Here is a 25,195-nt window from a genome sequence, read left to right as displayed (position 1 = left end):
TGTGTGTGTGTCCTGCTGTCACAGCTGAAAAGGGGACAGCGGTGGTGTGTGTGACTGGGCACACACTGCAAGTCTCAGGTGTAATGCTAATTCAACAAGAACAAAATGGATCCAGAACTTGGTGTTAAGACCCCTTCTAGATCTCAGACTGGTGTTAAGACCCCTTCTACTCCTCTAGATCTCAGACTGGTGTTAAGACCCCTTCTAGATCTCAGACTGGTGTTAAGACTCCTTCTACTCCTCTAGATCTCAGACTGGTGTTAAGACCCCTTCTACTCCTACAGATCTCAGACTGGTGTTAAGACCCCTTCTACTCCTACAGATCTCAGACTGGTATTAAGACCCCTTCTACTCCTCTAGATCTCAGGCTGGTGTTAAGACCACTTCTACTCCTCTAGATCTCAGACTGGTGTTAAGACTCCTTCTACTCCTACAGATCTCAGACTGGTGTTAAGACTCCTTCTACTCCTACAGATCTCAGACTGGTGTTAAGACCCCTTCTACTCCTCTAGATCTCAGACTGGTGTTAAGACTCCTTCTACTCCTCTAGATCTCAGACTGCTGTTAAGACCCCTTCTACTCCTCTAGATCTCAGACTGGTGTTAAGACCCCTTCTACTCCTACAGATCTCAGACTGGTGTTAAGACCCCTTCTACTCCTCTAGATCTCAGACTCCCTGAGAGGGAGGGAGGGGGGAGGGAGGGAGGGAGGGAGGGAGGGAGGGAGGGAGGGAGGGAGGGAGGGAGGGAGGGAGGGAGGGATGGCTAGATGGATGGAGGAATGGGTGGAGCGATGTAGGGATGGATGGATGGCAGGATAGATGGAGGGAAGGCAATATGACTCTTGGAACAATATGACTTTCGTGACAACTGCTGAGGGAACCATGATCAGCAACAACACAGGAGCAATAACAAAGGAACCAGACACAAAGAGGAAACACACTTTGAGCTGCTATGTGACTGTGTGTGTGTGTGTATTTCACCACGAGACTATAGATGTAACGGATGATCAATACCTCAAATAAATCAACATAAAGAACACATAAACCCCCCCCCCCCCCACACACACACACAAACCCTGCCCCACACACACACACAGAGAGACACACAAACACACACACATATTTTGAGCCGGTGTCACTCACATCAGGTTATTAAATGGTACCCAATGGGAGCTATGATAAATTACCATTCTATTTTACATCAAACAATTACATCTCCAGTCTTTTCTAGACATCTTTATTGTTCTAACACTGGCTTGTCCCTCTGTCTATGCAGAACACACTCGCGGGGGCGGTTACAACCCGAACTCAATGAAATAAAATCCCAATAAACTGTAGTTCATGTTGCAATAAAGTCAGCTTGGGCTATATTTCATAGCAGGTGTGTGTGTGTATGTGTGTGTGTACGTGTCCATGCGTGCGTGTGTGTGTGCGGTCCAGACAGAGAGAGGAGCAGCAGTATTCCATAAGGCGCTCAGTGACCTCTAACCTCTAGTTTAATTACAGAGTTGGCCCTGCCACAGCCTCATTTCATCTGCCTGTCTAATGATCCACATGTGGCAGGAGGGGGGAAGATTATGACACAGCCCTGGTCACAATGCTGGGCAGTCAATTAAACAACACATCTACGAACTGCAGAGAGAGACACCTGCCTGATGCCGTAAGACTCTCTCTCTCTCTCTCTCTCTCTCTCTCTCTCTCTCTCTCTCTCTCTCTCTCTCTCTCTCTCTCTCTCTCTCTCTCTCTCTCTCTCTCTCTCTCTCTCTCTCTCTCTCTCTCTCTCTCTCTCTCTCTCTCTCTCTCTCTCTCTCTCTCTCTCTCTCTCTCTCTCTCTCTCTCTCTCTCTCTCTCTCTCTCTCTCTCTCTCTCTCTCTCTCTCTCTCTCTCTCTCTCTCTCTCTCTCTCTCTCTCTCTCTCAATTCTAGCTGTTTTTGTCTAACCCTTCTTTCCCCTTGCTAATGTTTCTCTTTTTTATTGTAAATTCACATCTCTTTACTAGTTCTGTTTCTCTCCATCCATCCATTCCTCCCTGCATCGCTCCCTCCATTCCATTCCTCCAAACAGCCATCCCTCCATCCCTCCATCCATCCATCCATCCAGCCAACCATCAATCACTCAATCCCTCCATTCATCAATCCCTCCCTCCCTCCCCACATCCATCCATCCCTCTATCAATCCCTCTCCATCCCGCCATCCTTCCATCCCTCCCTCCATCCCTCCCTCCATCCATCCCTCCATCCATCCCTCCATCTAGCCATCCATCTCTCTATCAATCCATCTCTCCATCCCGCCATCCTTCCATCCCTCCTTCAATCCCTCCCTCCCTCCCTCCCTCCCTCCCTCCCTCCCTCCCTCCCTCCCTCCATCCATCCCTCCATCCATCCCTCCCATCCCTCCATCCATCCCTCTATCCATCCCGCCATCCCTCTATTCCTCTATCGTTCTTACCCTCCATCCCTCTATCCCTCCATTCATACATCTATCCCTCCATTCATACATCTATCCCTCCATTCATACATCTATCCCTCCATTCAAACATCTATCCCTCCATTCATACATCTATCCCTCCATTAATACATCTATCCCTCCATTCATCCCTCTATCCCTGCATTCATACATCTATCCCTCCATTCACCCCTCTATCCCTCCATTCATCCCTCTATCCCTCCATTCATACATCTATCCCTCCATTCATCCCTCTATCCCTCCATTCATACATCTATCCCTCCATTCATCCCTCTATCTCTCCATTCATCCCTCTATCCCTCCATTCATACATCTATCCCTCCATTCATCCCGCTATCCCTCCATTCATCCCTCTATCCCTCCATTCATACATCTATCCCTCCATTCATCCCTCTATCCCTCCATTCATCCCTCTATCCCTCCATTCATACATCTATCCCTCCATTCATCCCTCTATCCCTCCATTCATCCCTCTATCCCTCCATTCATACATCTATCCCTCCATTCATCCCTCTATCCCTCCATTCATACATATATCCCTCCATTCATACATATATCCCTCCATTCATCCCTCTATCCCTCCATTCATACATCTATCCCTCCATTCATCCCGCTATCCCTCCATTCATCCCTCTATCCCTCCATTCATACATCTATCCCTCCATTCATACATATATCCCTCCATTCATCCCTCTATCCCTCCATTCATACATATATCCCTCCATTCATCCCTCTATCCCTCCATTCATCCCTCTATCCCTCCATTCATCCCTCTATCCCTCCATTCATCCCTCTATCCCTCCATTCATCCCTCTATCCCTCCATTCATCCCTCTATCCCTCCATTCATCCCTATATCCCTCCATTCATACATCTATCCCTCCATTCATCCCTCTATCCCTCCATTCATACATCTATCCCTCCATTCATCCCTCTATCCCTCCATTCATACATCTATCCCTCCGTTCATCCATTCATCCATCTATCCCTCCCTCTCTCCCTCTCCCTCCCTCCATACAACCATCCAGCCCTCCCTCCCTCCATCCAACCATCCCTCCATCTATCCTTCCCTCCCTCTGTACCTCCCTCCATCTGTCCCTCCCTCCCTCCATTCCTTCATTCCTCCATCTATCCAATAATCCATCTATCCCCCCATTCATCAATCTATTCCTCCCTCCCTCCATCCAACCATTCATCCATCTATCCCTCCCTCCCTCCATCTCTCCCTCATCCAACCATCCAGCCCTCCCTCCCTCCAACCATCCAGCCCTCCCTACCTCCCTCCATCCCTCCATCCAACCATCCCTCCATTCATCCATCTATCCCTCCCTCCCTCACACCCTCCCTCCATCCAGCCCTCCCTCCATCCATTCATCCATCCATCCGTCCCTTTGCCCTTCCATCCCTCTGTCCCACACATTTGTATTCAGCTTTCTGTGTGCAGTCTAACTCAATTAGGACACAATCAGCGGAGCTCTATCTCACCGCCCCCTCCCTCCATCCATCCATCCAACCATCCAGCCCTCCCTCCCTCCCTCCCTCCCTCCCTCCCTCCCTCCCTCCCTCCCTCCATCCATCCATCCCTCCATTTATCCATCTATCCCTCCCTCCATTCATACATCTATCCCTCCATCCCTCCCTCCCTCCATCCATCTATTCAGCTTTCTGTGTGCATTCCATCCCTACATCCCTCAATCCATCATCCATCATCCATCATCCATCATCCCTCCCTCCCTCCCTCCATCCATCCCTCCATCCATCCCTCCATCCATCCATCCCGCCATCCATCCCGCCATCCCTCTATTCCTCTATCGTTCTTACCCTCCATCCCTCTATCCCTCCATTCATACATCTATCCCTCCATTCATACATCTATCCCTCCATTCATACATCTATCCCTCCATTCAAACATCTATCCCTCCATTCATACATCTATCCCTCCATTCATACATCTATCCCTCCATTCATCCCTCTATCCCTGCATTCATACATCTATCCCTCCATTCATCCCTCTATCCCTGCATTCATACATCTATCCCTCCATTCATCCCTCTATCCCTCCATTCATACATCTATCCCTCCATTCATCCCTCTATCCCTCCATTCATCCCTCTATCCCTCCATTCATCCCTCTATCCCTGCATTCATACATCTATCCCTCCATTCATCCCTCTATCCCTCCATTCATACATCTATCACTGCATTCATACATCTATCCCTCCATTCACCCCTCTATCCCTCCATTCATCCCTCTATCCCTCCATTCATACATCTATCCCTCCATTCATCCCTCTATCCCTCCATTCATACATCTATCCCTCCATTCATCCCTCTATCTCTCCATTCATCCCTCTATCCCTCCATTCATACATCTATCCCTCCATTCATCCTGCTATCCCTCCATTCATACATCTATCCCTCCATTCATCCCTCTATCCCTCCATTCATCCCTCTATCCCTCCATTCATACATCTATCCCTCCATTCATCCCTCTATCCCTCCATTCATCCCTCTATCCCTCCATTCATACATCTATCCCTCCATTCATACATCTATCCCTCCATTCATCCCTCTATCCCTCCATTCATACATATATCCCTCCATTCATACATATATCCCTCCATTCATCCCTCTATCCCTCCATTCATACATCTATCCCTCCATTCATACATCTATCCCTCCATTCATCCCTCTATCCCTCCATTCATCCCTCTATCCCTCCATTCATCCCTCTATCCCTCCATTCATACATCTATACCTCCATTCATCCCTCTATCCCTCCATTCATACATCTATCCCTCCATTCATCCCTCTATCCCTCCATTCATACATCTATCCCTCCGTTCATCCATTCATCCATCTATCCCTCCCTCGCTCCCTCTCCCTCCCTCCATACAACCATCCAGCCCTCCCTCCCTCCATCCAACCATCCCTCCATCTATCCTTCCCTCCCTCTGTCCCTCCCTCCATCTGTCCCTCCCTCCCTCCATTCCTTCATTCCTCCATCTATCCAATAATCCATCTATCCCTCCATTCATCAATCTATTCCTCCCTCCCTCCATCCAACCATTCATCCATCTATCCCTCCATCTCTCCCTCATCCAACCATCCAGCCCTCCCTCCCTCCAACCATCCAGCCCTCCCTACCTCCCTCCATCCCTCCATCCAACCATCCCTCCATTCATCCATCTATCCCTCCCTCCCTCACACCCTCCCTCCATCCAGCCCTCCCTCCCTCACACCCTCCCTCCATCCAGCCCTCCCTCCATCCATTCATCCATCCATCCGTCCCTTTGCCCTTCCATCCCTCTGTCCCACACATTTGTATTCAGCTTTCTGTGTGCAGTCTAACTCAATTAGGACACAATCAGCGGAGCTCTATCTCACCGCCCCCTCCCTCCATCCATCCATCCAACCATCCATCCAACCAACCATCCAGCCCTCCCTCCCTCCCTCCCTCCCTCCCTCCCTCCCTCCCTCCCTCCCTCCCTCCCTCCCTCCCTCCCTCCCTCCCTCCCTCCCTCCATCCCTCCATTTATCCATCTATCCCTCCCTCCCTCCATTCATACATCTATCCCTCCATCCCTCCCTCCCTCCATCCATCTATTCAGCTTTCTGTGTGCATTCCATCCCTACATCCCTCAATCCATCATCCATCATCCATCATCCATCATCCCTCCCTCCCTCCCTCCCTCCCTCCCTCCCGTTCCTTCGCCCCTCCATCCCTCTGTCCCACACATTTGTAATCAGCTTCTGTGTGCAGTCTAACCTAACCCAATTAGGATACAATCAGTGGAGGTCTCTCACCACCCCCACCCACACACACTCTTCGTCTCTCTGTATCTCTTCTCTCTATCTCTCACTCTCTCACCGCCCCCCCCCTCACACACACTCTTCCTCTCTCTGTATCTTCCTCTCTCTATCTCTCTCTCTCTCTCTCCCCCCCACATCCCCCCCCCCCCACACACACACACACACTCTTGCTCTCTTTGTATCTTCCTCTCTCTCTCTATCTCTCTCCCTCATCCCCCCCCCACCCCCCACACACACAGTCTCTCTCCCACACATACACACACAATCAAAAATGTGCAGATTTAGCCTGGTGCGACATCTATGTCACTGTTTGTATTGAGGGTCCACAGTCTCCATGGAAACCTCACTGGCACATGGACACACCTGCCAAGCCCAGACTCTACCCAGCATGCGCCAGGCCTCTGGCATTCCACCTTTCCACTTGATTTATGGCTACAACAGAGCAGTGACAGGACACTGGACATAATGCACACATACACCACATTATATTATAGATTGTACCATGGAAGGCAAACACACACACACACACACACACACACACACACACACACACACACACACACACACACACACACACACACACACACACACACACACACACACACACACACACACACACACACACACTGCACATCAAACACACACACACAAACAGATCCACACAAATAAATGCACAGAAAAAACACATACACACACACATACGAAACAACACGCACACATCCAGTGCATTCGGTAAGTATTCAGACCCAGAGACTTTTGAGATTTTGTTACATTACAGCCTAATTCTATTTTTCTTTATTTTTCTTTATCAATCTACACACAATATCCCATAATGACAAAGCAAAAAAAAGGTTTTTAGAAATGTTTGCAAATGTATTAAATAGAAAAAACTGATATATCACATTTACATAAGTATTCAGACCCTTTACTCAGTACTTTGTTGAAGCACCTTTGGCAGCGATTACAGACTTGAGTCTTCTTGGGTATGATGCTACAAGCTTGGTGTCACGCCCTGGCCTTAGTATTATTTGTTTTCTTTATTATTTTAGTTAGGTCAGGGTGTGACATGGGGTATGTGTGTGTTTTGGGTGATTATATGGTATAGGGGGTGTTGGTTGTAGTGTATGGGTTTGTGTTGAGTGTATGTGTCTAGGTATGTCTATGGTTGAGTGTAGGTGTTTAGGAAAGTCTATGGTTGCCTGATTTGGTTCTCAATCAGAGACAGCTGGTTATTGTTGTCTCTGATTGGGAGCCATATTTAAGGTAGCCATAGGCTTTAGGTGTTTGTGGGTAATTGTCTATGTCTATGTTGCATGTGTGCACGTAGTTTGTATTAGCTTCACGGTCGTTTGTTGTTTTTGTTAGTTTGTTAAAGTGTTTCGTGTCGTGTTCTTTCATCTTCGTTAATAAAGAGAAGATGTATCACTATCACGCTGCGCCTTGGTCCGTCTCTCCACACGATCGTGACAGAATTACCCACCAAACAAGGATCAAGCAGCGTGATCAGTGGCAACAGGAGCAAGGAACAAAGGATTAATGGACATGGGAGGAGATTTTGGATGGAAAGGGACCTTGGGCACAACCGGGAGAATATCGCCTCCCTCGTGAAGAGCTGGAGGCAGCGAAAGCCGAGAGGAGGCGATATGAGGAGGCAGCACGGAGGCAAGGCTGGAAGCCCGCAAGTACAACCCAAAAATTTCTTGGGGGGCGGCTTAGAGGTAGTGGGCCGAGGGCAGGTAGGAGACCTGCGCCCACTTCCCAGGCTAACCGTGGAGAGCGGGAGTACGGGCGGACACCGTGTTACGCAGTAGAGCGCACGGTGTCTCCTGTACGTGTTCATAGCCCGGTGCGGGTTATTCCACCTCCCCGCACTGGTAGGGCTAGATTGGGCATTGAGCCAGGTGCCATGAAGCCGGCTCAACGCGTCTGGTCTCCAGTGCGTCTCCTCGGGCCGGCTTACATGGCACCAGCTTTACGCATGGTGTCCCCGGTTCGCCTACATAGCCCGGTGCGGGTTATTCCACCTCCCCGCACTGGGCGGGCGACGGGGACCATTCAACCAGGTAAGGTTGGGCAGGCTCGGTGCTCAAGGGAGTCAGTACGCCTGCACGATCCGGTATTTCCGGCGCAACCTCCCCGCCCCAGTCCAGTTCCACCAGTGCCTACACCACGCACTAGGCCTAATGTGCGTATCCAGGGTCCAGTATGCCCTGTTCCTTCTCCCTGCACTAGCCTTGAGATGCGTGTCTCCAGCCCAGTACCACCAGTTCCGGCACCACGCACCAGGCCTACAGTGCGCCTCATCCGGCCAGAGCCATCCGTCTCCCCAGTGCCATCTGAGCCATCCGTCTCCCCAGCGCCATCTGAGCCATCCGTCTCCCCAGCGCCATCTGAGCCATCCGTCTCCCCAGCGCCATCTGAGCCATCCGTCTGCCCAGTGCCGTCTGAGCCATCCGTCTGCCCAGTGCCGTCTGAGCCATCCGTCTGCCCCGAGCCATTAGAGCCGCCCGTCTGTCCTGAGCCGTCAGAGCCGTTCGTCAGTCAGGAGCTGCTAGAGCCATTCGTCAGACAGGATCTGCCAGAGCCGCCAACCAGACAGGATCTGCCAGAACCGCCAACCAGACAGGATCTGCCAGAACCGCCAACCAGACAGGATCTGCCAGAGCCGCCAACCAGACAGGATCTGCCAGAGCCGCCAACCAGACAGGATCTGCCAGAGCCGCCAACCAGACAGGATATGCCAGAGCCGCCAACCAGACAGGATCTGCCAGAGCCGCCAACCAGACAGGATCTGCCAGAGCCGCCAACCAGACAGGATCTGCCAGAACCGCAAACCAGACAGGATCTGCCAGAGCCGCCAGCGAGCCATGAGCGTCCAGAGTCGCCCGCCAGCCATGGGCAGCCAGAGTCGCCCGCCAGCCATGGGCAGCCAGAGTCGCCCGCCAGCCATGAGCAGCCAGAGTCGCCAGTCAGCCGTGATCGGCTGAATCCGCCAGTCAGCCAGGATCTACCAGAGACACCGAAGCGGATATTGACAATGCTGGAGTGGGGGCCACGTCCCGCACCCGAGCCGCCGCCATATTAGGGCCCACCCCGGACCCTCCCTTTATATGTCAGGTTTTGCGGCCGGAGTCCGCACCTTTTGGGGGGGGTACTGTCACGCCCTGGCCTTAGTATTATTTGTTTTCTTTATTATTTTAGTTAGGTCAGGGTGTGACATGGGGTATGTGTGTGTTTTGGGTGATTATATGGTATCGGGGGTGTTGGTTGTAGTGTATGGGTTTGTGTTGAGTGTATGTGTCTAGGTATGTCTATGGTTGAGTGTAGGTGTTTAGGAAAGTCTATGGTTGCCTGATTTGGTTCTCAATCAGAGACAGCTGGTTATTGTTGTCTCTGATTGGGAGCCATATTTAAGGTAGCCATAGGCTTTAGGTGTTTGTGGGTAATTGTCTATGTCTATGTTGCATGTGTGCACGTAGTTTGTATTAGCTTCACGATCGTTTGTTGTTTTTGTTAGTTTGTTAAAGTGTTTCGTGTCGTGTTCTTTCATCTTCGTTAATAAAGAGAAGATGTATCACTATCACGCTGCGCCTTGGTCCGTCTCTCCACACGATCGTGACACTTGGCACACCTGTATTTGGGGAGTTTCTCTCATTCTTCTCTGTAAATCCTCTCAAGCTCTGTCAGGTTGGATGGGGTGCGTCGCTGCACAGCTATTTTCAGGTCTCTCCAGAGTTGTTCAATTGGGTACAATTCCGTGCTCTGGCCTGTCCACTCAAGGGCAGTCAGAGACTTGTCCCAAACCCACTCCTGCAATGTCTTGGCTGTGTGCTTAGGGTCATTGTCCTGTTAGAAGGTGAACCTTCACCCCAGTCTGAGGTCCTGAGCGCTCTGGAGCAGGTTTTCATCAAAGATCTCTCTGTACTTTGCTCCGTTCATATTTCCCTCAATCCTGACTAGTCTCCCTCTGAAAAACATCCCCACAGCATGATGCTGTCACCACCATGCTTCACCATAAGGATGGTGTCAGGTTTCCTCCAGACATGACGCTTGGCATTCAGTCCAAAGAGTTCAGTCTTGGTTTCATCAGACCAGAGAATCTTGTTTCTCATGATTTGAGAGTCCTTTAGGTGCCTTTTGACAAACTCAAAGCGGACTGTTGTGCCTTTTACTGAGGAGTGGCTTCCGTCTGGCCACTCTACCATAAAGGCCTGATTGGTGGAGTGCTGCAGAGATGGTTGTACTTCTGGAAGTATCTCCCATTTCCACAGAGGAACTCCGGAGCTCTCTCAGAGTGACCATCGGGTTCTTGGTCACCTCCCTGACCAAGGCCCTTCTCTCCCGATTAATCAGTTTGGCCGGCGACCGGCTCTAGGAATAGTCTTGGTGGTTCCATCTTTTTCCAATTAAGAATGATGGAGGCTACTGGGTTCATGAGGACCTTAAATGCTGCAGAAATGTTTTGGTACCCGTCCCTAGATCTGTGCTTAGACACAGGCCTGTCTCGGAGCTCTTCGGACAATTTATTCGACCTCATGGCTTGGTTTTTGCTCTGACATGCACTGTCAACTGTGGGATCTTATATAGACAGGGGTGGGCTTTTCCAAATCATGTCCAATCAATTGAATTTACCACAGGTGGACTCCAATCAAGTTGTAGAAACATCTAAAGGATGATCAATGGAAACAGGATACACCAGAGCTCAATTTTGAGTCTCAAAGCAAAGGGTCTGAATACATAGGCAAATAAGGTATTTCTGGTTTTCATTTTTGCGTCATGAATTTGGGGTATTTTGTGTAGATTGATGAGGAAGTAACAAAACATGGAGGTCAAGGGGTCTGAATACGTTCCGAATGCACAGTAAACACACCCACACACAGAATGCACAGAAAACACACACACACACACACACACACACAGAGAGAGAGATTCACAAAAATAAATTCACTGAAAACACACACACATACACACACACACATATATATATACTGTGTCTAACACAGACATGCACCTTGAAGAGTGGCCCTCTGCGCTACCAAATTGACATCACATGTGTAGATCTGAATCATAACACCGTCTGATAGACAACACTGCCTGATAGATAGATAACACTGCCTGATAGATGGATATCACTGCCTGATAGATGGATATCACTGCATTATAGATAGATATCACTGCCTGATAGATAGATATCACTGCATTATAGATAGATATCACTGCCTGATAGATATCACTGCCTGATAGATAGATATCACTGCATTACAGATAGATATCACTGCCTGATAGATAGATATCACTGCATTATAGATAGATATCACTGCATGATAGATAGATATCACTGCCTGATAGATAGATATCACTGCATTATAGATAGATATCACTGCATGATAGATAGATATCACTGCCTGATAGATAGATATCACTGCCTGATAGATAGATATCACTGCCTGATAGATAGATATCACTGCCTGCATGTTATCACTGCCTGATAGATATCACACTGTGGAATGTTATTTGATAGAGCTTGTCTGGTCGGAGGCTCAGATTAAATGTCTTAGAGTCAAACCAAAAAGGAAATGAAGAGAGAGGAAGAGAAAGAGAGAGGGATGGAGAGTGAGAGATTGCATTGTTTGTGTGCATTCAAAACCTTTGTGTGTGTGTGTGTCTCTCTTTCTCTCTCTGTGTGTGTGTGTGTGTGTGTGTGTGTGTGTGTGTGTGTGTGTGTGTGTGTGTGTGTGTGTGTGTGTGTGTGTGTGTGTGTGTGTGTGTGTGTGTGTGTGTGTGTGTGTGTGTGTGTGTGTGTGTGTGTGTGTGTGTGTGTGTGTGTGTGTGCGTGCGTGTGTGTGTGTGAAAGAAAAAGCCATCATGAAAACGGTGTCAGAGGCGTCTATCCTCGTTGGTCATCTTCGCTACAATATAAACCAGCTCTAACACACAGAATCAATAGAATCTGGAATGTTTTACTCCGCTGCCCTCTCTGTGGGTTGGATATAATGAAAACTATAGCATACCTTCTCTATCAAACACACACACACAAACATGAACATGCAGGCGTGCACAGGCCTGAGCAAGTGAGCGAGCATGCACACACACATACAAACACACACACACACACACACACCAATCTGTGCTGGTACAAGTCCTTAAGGTTTCAAAGGATGACGACAGGAGTTGACGGCAATAAACTGGTTAGGGATTTCTGAATACTGGACACACACGTATGCACATATTCAGACACACACACACCCCTGGGTTAGGAACAGACTAACACACCCCTGGGTTAGGAACAGACTAACACACCCCTGGGTTAGGAACAGACTAACACACCCCTGGGTTAGGAACAGACCAACACACCATGTGATCAATATGAATCAGAAATGTGCATTATCACAGCAATTCTGGGCAATTCATTTGTTTTGTTTATTTTTCCCCCGTATCTATTCCCAAGGAGGCCCATCCTTTGAGTTCTTTGCCAAAAGGCTTAATTAATTGCAGAAGCAGGTCTGGAGCTCTAGTTGTGCTCTTGCTAGCTTCACTCTGCCCTCACCCACACCCAGGCCCAGTCATGCTTGAAGAGCGCCCCAAACCAAGATGGCACCCACAGCAAATATTGACAGAGTCACCCCGTGACGAGCCAAGTGAAATCCGCCCCGGTGACAGAGGTATCTGTTGCTCTAAATGCAGCATGGCAACGGAGGGAGAGTCCTCTCCGCCATGGTTACGTAATGTAACACACAGCAAGCCGAGCACATGCATACACAATTTCTCTCTCTCTCTGTATATATATATATATATACAGCTGAAGTCGGAAGTTTAGATACACCTTAGCCAAATACATTTAAACCCAGTTTTTCACAATTCCTGACATTTAATCCGAGTAAAAAATCACTTTCTAAGGTTAGTTAGGATCACCACTTTATTTTAAGAATGTGAAATGTCAGAATAATAGTAGGGAGAATGATTTATTTCAGCTTTTATTTCTTTCATCACATTCCCAGTGGGTCAAAAGTTTACATACACGCAATTCGTTTTTGGTAGCATTGCCTTTAAATTGTTTAAATTGGATCAAATGTTTCGGGTAGCCTTCCACAAGCTTCCCACAATAATTTGGGTGAATTTTGGCTCATTCCACCTGACAGCTAGTGTAACTGAGTCAGTTTTGTAGGCCTCCTTGCTCCCACGCGCTTTTTCAGTTCTGCCCAAAAATTGTCTATGGGATTGAGGTCAGGGCTTTGTGATGACCACTCCAATACCTTGACTTTGTTGTCCTTAAGCCATTTTGCTACAACTTTGGAAGTATGCTTGGGGTCATTGTCCATTTGGAAGACCCATTTGCAACCAAGCTTTAACTTCCTGACTGATGTCTTGAGATGTTGCTTCAATATATCCACATAATTTTCCTCCCTCATGATGACATCTATTTTGTGAGGTGCACCAGCCCCTCCTGCAGCAAAGCACCCGCAGTACATGATGCTGCCACCCCCGTGTTTCACAGTTGTTCTTCAGCTTGCAAGCCTCCCCCTTTCTCCTCCAAACATAACGATGGTCATTATGGCCAAACAGTTCTATTTTTGTTTCATCAGACCAGAGGACATTTCTCCAAAAAGTACGATGTTTGTCCCCATATGTCACGACCGATGCTGGAAGAAGCGGACCAAGGTGCAGCGTGGTGAGTGTACATTACTTTTATTGTGGAATGACGACAACAAAAACAATAAACAATACAAAACCGACAGTGAAGCTTAAGGGCAATAATGCCACAAACAAAGACAACTACCCACAACGAAAGGAGGGAAAAAGGGCTACCTGGAGAGCGTCGCTGGAGGCTCCGGGCTGGGGTCCGTCGCAGGAGACTCCGGACTGGAGTCCGTCGCTGGAGACTCCGGACTGGAGACCGTCGCTGGAGGCTCCGGACTGAAGGCCGTCGTGGGAGGCTTCGTGCCATGGATCATCACTGGAGGCTTCGTGCCATGACTCCTCACTGGAGGCTTCGTGCCATGGATCATCACTGGAGGCTTAGTGCCATGGATCATCACTGGAGGCTTTGTGCCATGGATCATCACTGGATGCTTCTTGCCATGGATCATCACTGGAGGCTTCGTGCCATGGATCATCACTGGAGACTTCGTGCCATGGGTCATCACTGGAGGCTTCGTGCCATGGGTCATCACTGGAGGCTTCGTGCCATGGGTCATCACTGGAGGCTTCGTGCCATGGATCATCACTGGAGGCTTCTTGCCATGGATCATCACTGGAGGCTTCGTGCCATGGATCATCACTGGAGGCTTCTTGTCATGGATCATCACTGGAGGCTTCTTGCCATGGATCATCACTGGAGGCTTCTTGCCATGGATCATCACTGGAGTGAGGAGACGTATGGGCAGTCTGGTACGTGGAGCTGCCACAGGGCTCACCAGGCTGGGGAGACATACAGGAGGCCTGGTTCTGGCAGCAGGCACAGGACTCACCGGGCTGGGGAGACATACTGGAGGCTTGGTTCTTGGCACTGGCACCGGATACACTGGGCCGTGGAGGCGCACTGGAGGTCTCGAGCGCAGAGCTGGCACAACCCGTTCTGGCTGGATGCCCACTTCCACCCGGCAAATGCGGGACGCGGGCACAGAGCACACCGGCCTGTGAATGCTCACTCGAGACACCGTGCGCGTCACCCCATAACACGGTGCCTAACCAGTCACATGCTCCCCACGGTAAGCACGGGGAGTTGTCTCAGGTCTAAACTCCGACTCCGCCAATCTCCCCGTGTACCCCCCCCAAAAATGTTTGGGGAGCTGCCTCTCGGGCTCCGTGACCGGGTCTTGTCCCCTGCCATTCTCTCCTCCCCGGTCCAGCTCGTCCTCCAGGTTGGCGCACGCTGCTTGGTCCCTTGGTGGTGGGTAGTTCTGTCACGGCCGATGCTGGAAGAAGCGGACCAAGGTGCAGCGTGGTGAGCGTACATTACTTTTATTGTGGAATGACTCCAACAAAAACAATAAACAAAACAAAACCGACCATGAAGCGGCAATAGTGCCACAAACAAAGAACACTACCCACAACGAAAGGAGGGAAAAAGGGCTACCTAAGTATGGTTCCCAATCAGAGACAATGATAGACAGCTGTCCCTGATTGAGAACCATACCCGGCCAAAACGTAGAAACACAAAATCATAGAAAACAAAACATAGAATGCCCACCCCAAATCATACACTGACCAAACCAAATAGAGACATAAAAAGGCGCTCTAAGGTCAGGGCGTGACACCATGTGGAGTTGCAAACCGTAGTCTGGATTTTTTATGGTGGTTTTGGAGCAGTGGCTTCTTCCTTGCTGAGCAGCCTTTCAGGTTATGTCGATATAGGACTCGTTTTACTGTGGAAATAGATATTTTTGTACCTGTTTTCTCCAGCATCTTCACAAGGTTCTTTGCTGTTGTTCTGGGATTGATTTGCACTTTTCGCACCAAAGTAAATGAATCTCTAGGAGACAGAACCCGTTTCCTTCCTGAGCGGTATGACGGCTGCATGGTCCAATGGTGTTTATAATTGCGTACTATTGTTTGTACAGATGAACGTGGTACCTTCGGGCGTTTGGAAATTACTCCCAAGGTTGAACCTGCCTTGTGGAGATATACAATTTTTTTCCGAGGTCTTGGCTGATTTCTTTAGATTTACCCATGATGTCAAGCAAAGAGGCACTGATTTTGAAGGTAGGCCTAGAAATACATCCACAGGTACACCTCCAATTGACTCAAATTATGTCAATTAGCCTATCAGAAGCTTCTAAATCCATAACATAATTTTCTGGAATTTTCCGAGCTGTTTAAAGGCAACTTAGTGTATGTAAACTTCTGACCCACTGGAATTGTGATACAGTGAGTTATAAGTGAAATAATCTGTCTGTAAACAATTGTTGGAAAAATTATTTGTGTCATGCACAAAGTAGATGTCCTAACCGACTTGCCAAAACTAGAAATGTGTGGAGTGGTTGAAAAACAAGTTTTAATGACTCCAACCTAAGTGTAATGTAAACTTCCGACTTCAACTGTATATATACTGTATATATACAGTGGGGAGAACAAGTATTTGATACACTGACAATTTTGCAGGTTTTCCTACTTACAAAGCATGTAGAGGTCTGTAATTTTTATCATAGGTACACTTCAACTGTGAGAGAAGGAATCTAAAACAAAAATCCAGAAAATCACATTGTATGATTTTTAAGTAATTCATTTGCATTTTATTGCATGACATAAGTATTTGATACATCAGAAAAGCAGAACTGAATATTTGGTACAGAAACCTTAGTTTGCAATTACAGAGATCATAAGTTTCCTGTAGTTCTTGACCAGGTTTGCACACACTGCAGCAGGGATTTTGGCCCACTCCTCCATACAGACCTTCTCCAGATCCTTCAGGTTTCGGGGCTGTCGCTGGGCAATACGGACTTTCGGCTCCCTCCAAAGATTTTCTATTGGGTTCAGGTCTGGAGACTGGCTAGGCCACTCCAGGACCTTGAAATGCTTCTTACGGAGCCACTCCTTAGTTGCCCTGGCTGTGTGTTTCGGGTCGTTGTCATGCTGGAAGACCCAGCCACGACCCATCTTCAATGCTCTTACTGAGGGAAGGAGGTTGTTGGTCAAGATCTCGCGATACATGGCCCCATCCATCCTCCCCTCAATACGGTGCAGTCGTCCTGTCCCCTTTGCAGAAAAGCATCCCCAAAGAATGATGTTTCCACCTCCATGCTTCACGGTTGGGATGGTGTTCTTGGGGTTGTACTGATCCTTCTATTCCTCCAAACACGGCGAGTGGAGTTTAGAGCAAAAAGCTCTATTTTTGTCTCATCAGACCACATGACCTTCTCCCATTCCTCCTCTGGATCATCCAGATGGTCATTGGCAAACTTCAGACGGGCCTGGACATGCGCTGGCTTGAGCAGGGGGACCTTGCGTGCGCTGCAGGATTTTAATCCATGACGGCGTAGTGTGTTACTAATGGTTTTCTTTGAGACTGTGGTCCCAGCTCTCTTCAGGTCATTGACCAGGTCCTGCCGTGTAGTTCTGGGCTGATCCCTCACATTCCTCATGATCATTGATGCCCCACGAGGTGAGATCTTGCATGGAGCCCCAGACCGAGGGTGATTGACCATCATCTTGAACTTCTTCCATTTTCTAATAATTGTGCCAACAGTTGTTGCCTTCTCACCAAGCTGCTTGGCTATTGTCCTGTAGCCCATCCCAGCCTTGTACAGGTCTACAATTTATCCCTGATGTCCTTACACAGCTCTCTGGTCTTGGCCATTGTGGAGAGGTTGGAGTCTGTTTGATTGAGTGTGTGGACAGGTGTCTTTTATACAGGTAACGAGTTCAAACAGGTGCAGTTAATACAGGTAATGAGTGGAGAACAGGAGGGCTTCTTAAAGAAAAACTAACAGGTCTGTGAGAGCCGGAATTCTTACTGGTTGGTAGGTGATCAAATACTTATGTCATGCAATAAAATGCAAATTAATTACTTAAAAATCATACAATGTGATTTTCTGGATTTTTGTTTTAGATTCCGTCTCTCACAGTTGAAGTGTACCTATGATAAAAATGACAGACCTCTACATGCTTTGTAAGTAGGAAAACCTGCAAAATCGGCAGTGTATCAAATACATGTTCTCCCCACTGTATATAAATATACATATATATATATATATATATATGTGTATATACTGTATCTATATCTATCTATCTCTCTCTCTCCCTAGCTCTCTCGATCTGTCTGTCTCCCTCTCTCTCTATCTGTCTGTCTCCCTCTCTCTCTCTCTGTCTGTCTCCCTCGCTCTCTCTCTCTATCTGTCTGTCTGTCTGTCTCCCTCGCTCTCTCTGTCTGTCTGTCTGTCTGTCTGTCTGTCTGTCTGTCTGTCTGTCTGTCTGTCTGTCTGTCTGTCTGTCTGTCTGTCTGTCTGTCTGTCTGTCTGTCTCTCTTTTTCTATCTCTTTTGCACTGTTATGCTGCTACATTATTCATAGCTCTATGCCACCCTTTCTATCTCGCACTCTTTTCTCTCTCTGTCTCCCCCTTCTCCCTCTGATTCCTCCTCCCTATCTCCTCCTCCCTATCTTCCCTCTCCATCTCTCTGTTTGAGGAAGTGGTAGTGGTGCTATACTGTAGTGTGTTCTGATGTGAGGGGATATGACAGAGGAGCCTGTAGATGTGATTATGAGTCTGTTAAGCTTGTTGGTCAGTGTGTGTTGCTCAGTAGGACCCAGCCAGCCAACCAGATCACTCCTGACAGCCCTGTCAAGAAAGAATTTAAATATCAGCCTTAACACAGCAGAGAGAGAGAGCTCAGACACAAACACACACACACGTACACATACAGGTACACATACCAGTACAACTACATGCACACACACAAAGACACACATACACAGACACACACTTTTAAGGAGGTTGGGATGGAGTATGGAGGGAGATGGAGAGGTTAAGGAGGGTGGGATGGAGTATGGAGGGAGATGGATAGGTTACCGAGGGTGGGATGGAGTATGGAGGGAAATGGAGAGGTTAACTTTTCTCAATAGGGGGGCGCCATTTCAACTTTGTAAAAATTCGTTCCCAAATTAAACTGCCTCGTACTCAATTCTTGCTCGTACAATATGCATATTATTATTACTATTGGATAGAAAACACTCTTTAGTTTCTAAAACCGTTTGAATTATATCTGTGAGTAAAACAGAACTCATTTTGCAGCAAACTTCCTGTCAGGAAGTGAGAAATCTGAAATCGGGGGCTCTGTTCCAGGGTCAGTTTATTAATTTGCATGTAATCTATGGGTCTACGTGCACTGCATACGCCTTCCCCTAGATGTCAGTAAGCAGTGAGAATTGGAATGGGGTGTCTAGGTAGATCTGAGGCCGAACAAGAGCTCTTAGAACCGGGTGTGCAGTCTTTTCTACGTTCGTCATGACGCAAACAGACCTCAGGATTGCGTCCTGAAAAGCTGTTGTTATAGGCGCTAGATATATCCGGCTCTGATTTTATTCGATATACGTGTTTTAAAAACATCATAATGTAGTTATTTTAAACCGAGTTATATCAGTTTATATCAGTATATTGCGATTTCGGGATTTTCTTTGTTCTGCGTTATGCTGAGTTGGACACGTCTGCACCACATGGCTAACGTTTGCTGCTAATTACACAGTTGAAGACGACCTTCTACAACCGAGCAACGATTATTCTGGACAAATGACAACTTGTACAAGATTCTGATGGAAGCTCATCAAATAGTAAAAACTATTTATGATGTTAATTTGTAATTTCTGTCGAAAAAGTTAAACTATTATTCCGCCATTAATTTCAGTGCGGTCTCGCTTTAACGCACGCTGTATGTCGTAGTAACGTTAATTAAAAAAATCTAACACAGCGGTTGCATTAAGAACTAATGTATCTTTCATTTGCTGTCCAACCTGTATTTTTTAGTCAAGTTTATGATTAGTTATTGATTAGATTAGGTGCCTCTCCCAAGATTTCTCCCGACATTTTGTTTGCAGTTTGGCTACTATTCTCATTGTATAACCACGATTTGTGCCGCTAAATATGCACATTTTCGAACAAACCATATATGTATTGTGTAATATGATGTTATAGGACTGTCATCTGATGGAGTTTGAGAAGGTTAGTGAAAAAATGTATATCTTTTGCTGGTTTATTCGCTATCGCTAACGTTATGTTGAATGAATGGGGCTGTGTGGTAGGCTATTGTAGTAAGCTAATATAATGCTATATTGTGTTTTCGCTGTAAAACACTTAAAAAATCTGAAATATTGGCTGGATTCACAAGATGTTTGTCTTTCATTTGCTGTACACTGTGTATTTTTCATAAATGTTTTATGATGAGTATTTAGGTAATTCACGTTGGTCTCTGTAGTTATTCTAGCTGCTTTGGTGAGATTTTGTGATGGTGGCTGCAATGTAAAACTATGATTTATACCTGAAATATGCACATTTTTCGAACAAAACATATGCTATACAATAAATATGTTATCAGACTGTCATCTGATGAAGTTGTTTCTTGGTTAGTGACTATTTATATCTTTATTTGGTCGAATTTGTGATAGCTACCTATGCAGTAAAAAAATGGTGGGAAAAAAAAGTTGGGTCTTTTGCTATCGTGGTTAGCTAATAGAAATACATATTGTGTCTTCCCTGTAAAACATTTTAAAAATCAGAAATGATGGCTGGATTCACAAGATGTGTATCTTTCATCTGGTGTCTTGGACTTGTGATTTCATGAACATTTTATTATGTTCGGTTAAGGTTAAGGAGGGTGGGATGGAGTTTGGAGGGAGACGGAGCGGTTAAGGAGGGTGGGATGGAGTATGGAGGGAGATGGAGAGGTTAAGGAGGGTGGGATGGAGTATGGAGGGAGATGGAGAGGTTAAGGAGGGTGGGATGGAGTAAGGAGTATGGAGGGAGATGGAGCGGTTAAGGAGGGTGGGATGGAGTATGGAGGGAGATGGAGAGGTTAAGGAGGGTGGGATGGAGTATGGAGGGAGATGGAGAGGTTAAGGAGGGTGGGGTGGAGTATGGAGGGAGATGGAGCGGTTAAGGAGGGTGGGATGGGGTATGGAGGGAGATGGAGAGGTTAAGGAGGGTGATAGGGGTATGGAGGGAGATGGAGCGGTTAAGGAGGGTGGGATGGAGTATGGAGGGAGATGGAGCGGTTAAGGAGGGTGGGATGGAGTATGGAGGGAGATGGAGAGGTTAAGGAGGGTGATAGGGGTATGGAGGGAGATGGAGCGGTTAAGGAGGGTGGGATGGAGTATGGAGGGAGATGGAGCGGTTAAGGAGGGTGGGATGGAGTATGGAGGGAGATGGAGCGGTTAAGGAGGGTGGGATGGAGTATGGAGGGAGATGGAGCGGTTAAGGAGGGTGGGATGGAGTATGGAGGGAGATGGAGGAAAATAGGGATATACAGGTTAGATAGAAGGATGGAGAAAGAGAGATATTTGTAGGAGCTAGGGAGAAGTGAGTATGAGAATGATGAAACCATGGTTGGATAGAAGAGGATGTGTGGAGAGAAATTAAGATGAAGGCAGAGAAGAAAGTACATGAGGAATGGAAAGATCCTAGCGAAAGATAGAGGAGGGAGGTGATGGTGGAACAATGGCTTGGCCAGGATGCACTGATCCAGGAAAGACCAAGCTGTTGCCTGGCCCATGGTCCATATGCACCACACACACACACACACACACACACACACACACACACACACACACAAAAAACACACACACACACACACACACACACACACACACACACACACACACACACACACACACACACACACACACACACACACACACACACACACACACACACACACAAACACACACACACACACACACACAGAGTGTGAGTCACATGCAGAAAAACAGAGTGCTCACACATAGGAGGAGTGAAGGAAGGCCAACAACTTTATTCCCTGGACACCAAGGCATGCAAACAGTCCTTCAAACCCTCATACCCCTCCAGGTTTTCACAGGCATGCACCACAGGCGTGTGTGTGTGAGTGTGCGAGAGAGAGAGAGAGAGAGAGAAAGAGAGAGAGAGAGGGGGAGAAAGAAAGAAAGAGACAGAGAGACAGTGAGAGAGAAGAGAGAAAGACAGAGAGAGAGAGAGAGAAAGAGAGAGAGAGAGTGAGAAAGAGAGAGAGAGAGAGAGAGATAGAGATAGAAAGATAATGAGAGAGAGAGGGGGAGAGAGAAAGAAAGAGAAAGAGAGAGAGAGAAAGAGAGAGAGAGTGAGAAAGAGAGAGAGAGATAGAAAGAGAACGAGAGAGAGAGGGGGAGAAGGAGTGTGTAATTCTGAGATACTTTACATTAATGAATTTTACATCTGCCATACTATAATCTGAGTAATATCCTTAACAGCTGTTCAGATATGAATCCATGATTCAATGGTTGTGATTCTGAAACTCTCTCTCTCTCTCTCTGATTGAGACGGTGCATCATCATTAACGTGAATCCATCTCATGCATCATGTTAACCAGATTGTCCTCTACCGTCAACACGTGGGTTAAACCGGAGCGCTCCACTTGCTCCCATCACCCGCCATCTTGGTGCTGCATCCCCATTAAGAGGGGCCACGGCACCACGAGCACCATTAGCACTGAGACTAGGGAGTGAGACGGGATTTGTCACTATTCACATTCAGGAGACGTCTGAGGGGACCAACTGAAATGGCAGTTACGTCACTGCCGGCTGAGCATGTCTCTCTCAGATCTAGGATCAGCTCAAAATCCCAAATTCTAACCATAACCAAAAGAAAACAAAAATCTGATTTTAGATTATTTTTAATCCATGTCTTGTGGTTTGCAAGACAGTGGATATTATATTCACATATGTCATGTCATGTTGTTTTGAAATGAATAAATGAGGTTGAGCCAAGTCTTGTGTTTACATTCTATTATTCAACGGATGTGATGAAAACCAATGGGAAATTGTGTTCAGGCAGAGCGCATGTGGAGGAACGCAAGACGAAGCACGCTCAACAGATGGCCGAGGGAGAGCGAGCGCTTGGAGGCTCCTCACGCGGCCACCGACGCGTTCCGTTTGTCAGCACCGTTCAGCGTCACGAGAGCCACCTGTTTGCGTTGGTAACGGCAAGCAACGCACCTGGGGACTGGCGCGAAGATACATTGTAAAACTTCTCCCTGTTCATTTACAGCATTATACTGGTATCAGTGTTGCCAACTTAATAATGTAATTTCACTTTTCAGCAGAGATACTGTAATGTATTTTAAAGTACCATTTCCCTTACTGTAAAACATATTACGGCATCCCTGCTTAAAATGTACAGGGATGCTGTAATGTTTTAGAGTATTGAAAATAGTACTGTCAAATACTGTATGCAACATATTCTCTATGCTCCTATGGTATAATTGGAGGAAATTAACATAAAAAATGACATTTCTCTCTCCACCTTCAAGAGGGGTGTCACTAAAAAAAATTGCCATGAGGTGGGGGCCCCCCTAACCAAATCTCGCATACCCCCCCCCCCGCCCCACCCACACCCCCTTGTGTCCGAGCCCCACAATTTGGATACCACTGGTCTAGTCTAGTCTACTGTGACGGATATTCATGAAATCATTCAGTCCAATAACGACCCCCCAATGGACCGGAGACATGACACTTCCCTCATTAGCATTCCACAAGAGAATGGACTCACTCAAACACACACATGTACGAGCGCGAGGGAGAGAGGACACACACACACACAAACAATAAAACATATTCTTATTGTTAGCTAGGAAATGTGTCTATTGAACACACAGTGGTGTACATGCAGTGTGAAAAGACAAGCCCTGAGTCGCGGCTTGCTGTGATTCCCAACCCATCTCTAAAGCATGGAATGGGATCCCTTGCCTACACCACTCAGGTTGACGAGAGCGAGTCTGTGTGCATTTCGACACTGCGCAAAGTTACATGTCTGACTGAATAGGTTGAGAGGCAAACGTCAATAGAACACCACTCGCACGAAAACCAGGATTAGAGAGACCAGTACCACATGTCGTGTTGGGCCAAAGAAACATTATTTAACGTATTTGTGATTTTGCTGACCGGTACTCTGGTTCAGGTTCACAGCACACAAGTCATGAGCTACATCCGCGCGACTGTCTGCAGATACACTTGCTGGATAAAAGGTCGCCTGCCAACTTTGGACCAATTCTACCATGCTACTGATTAACGTTAAAACAAGGTATTCAACACAAAATAAATAATTCACACAGAATCATTCACACAGGATTTCTACCAGGGACACTTTCAAAAGCTTGTCCATGTCAGTATCTTAAAGCCTACGCATACAGCCAAGCTGTCATATACAGCATAGTGTTAACTAAACACACATTACACATGCGATAAGGAATATTACCTGATCGATGTCAGCAGTAGTTATTCGATGTAACGGATATTTCCCGATCGGTTTCGTAGATGCAAATGAAGTTTTCCATCCATGGCACGTCTCAGTTGGAGAGAGAGAATATCATTCACATGAGCAGCGCAGCATCTTCTCTCCACAAATCTTCACTACGAGCTCTCCTCCAAAAACCGATGAATAAAAAAATAAGAAATTGGGAAAGAAGGAAAAGACGACATAAATAATGAAACACCATAGATAAAACAAAAAATATGCCAACGGAAAAAATACACTAAAAAACACAATCCCAACGAACAAAAAGAGAGTAAAATGCCGTTGAAAAATGAGAGGTCCAGTTTTTTTCACAAACTGTCGAAGTGCCGTTTGATAAATCCAAGCCGTATCTCCATGGTCTCATGTAAACACACTGTAGGCTATTCCAAACCGAGCAGAGAACGCGCTCTCTAGCCGCAGCAGAACCGGATAACGCGTTTTTTTCTTCCTCTCGTGGTGCTCAAAATTCCGAGTCCTCCTCCGCTACCATAGCTCCTCTTCCGAAGCTGAAAACCACTCTGAAAAACCTCCTCTCCTTATCTCTCCCACTGCCTCCCCTTCCGTTAATCGCTTTGGCTGAGTGTAAATGGGTCTGTCTCTCGACTGTAGCTCTCGCCTGCACTGGCATCCGCGATATCCACAGACAGCGGCTCACAGTCGGCATCTGGCTCCCCGCAGTCGCTTCAGCAGTGGAGGATGGAGATGCGCGGTCCCATCTCTCTCTCTTGTTAGCCGGGGACCCGGCAGGCGCGCACCCTGTTGCTGACGTCAGCTCGGCGCAAAGGTTCCAAATACAGCATATGAAAAAAGTTTCATTACCATAGTGTACTACTCACGCATAGACAGGATATATAGCATACTATTTATATCAGTATCCCCTTTAAGTTTAGTTTTTTTCTATTTTCTGTTATAGCCTCCTCTCCAAAAAACAACAAAACAGAAATGCACTATTCCACCTGCCCTC

The 25,195-nt window shown here is 47.2% G+C and overlaps 1 protein-coding gene across 1 annotated transcript in view; it reads right to left on the bottom strand.

Annotated features, from left to right (window-relative positions):
* The window catches only part of LOC139558863 (adhesion G protein-coupled receptor B2-like), a 635,752-nt gene extending 610,835 nt beyond the window's left edge, over positions 1-24,917 (bottom strand). Inside the window, exon 1 of the mRNA XM_071374380.1 lies at positions 24,193-24,917. The gene's annotated coding sequence lies outside the window, so the exon portion shown is untranslated. The remainder of the gene's footprint in view (positions 1-24,192) is intronic.
* Between the last annotated feature and the right edge of the window lie 278 nt (positions 24,918-25,195).

This window comes from Salvelinus alpinus, chromosome 29, assembly GCF_045679555.1.
Source record: "Salvelinus alpinus chromosome 29, SLU_Salpinus.1, whole genome shotgun sequence".
Taxonomy (NCBI): Eukaryota; Metazoa; Chordata; class Actinopteri; order Salmoniformes; family Salmonidae; genus Salvelinus; species Salvelinus alpinus.
The sequence above is the reverse complement of the archived record's forward strand: the minus strand, read 5'-3'. Positions and strand labels throughout refer to the sequence as shown.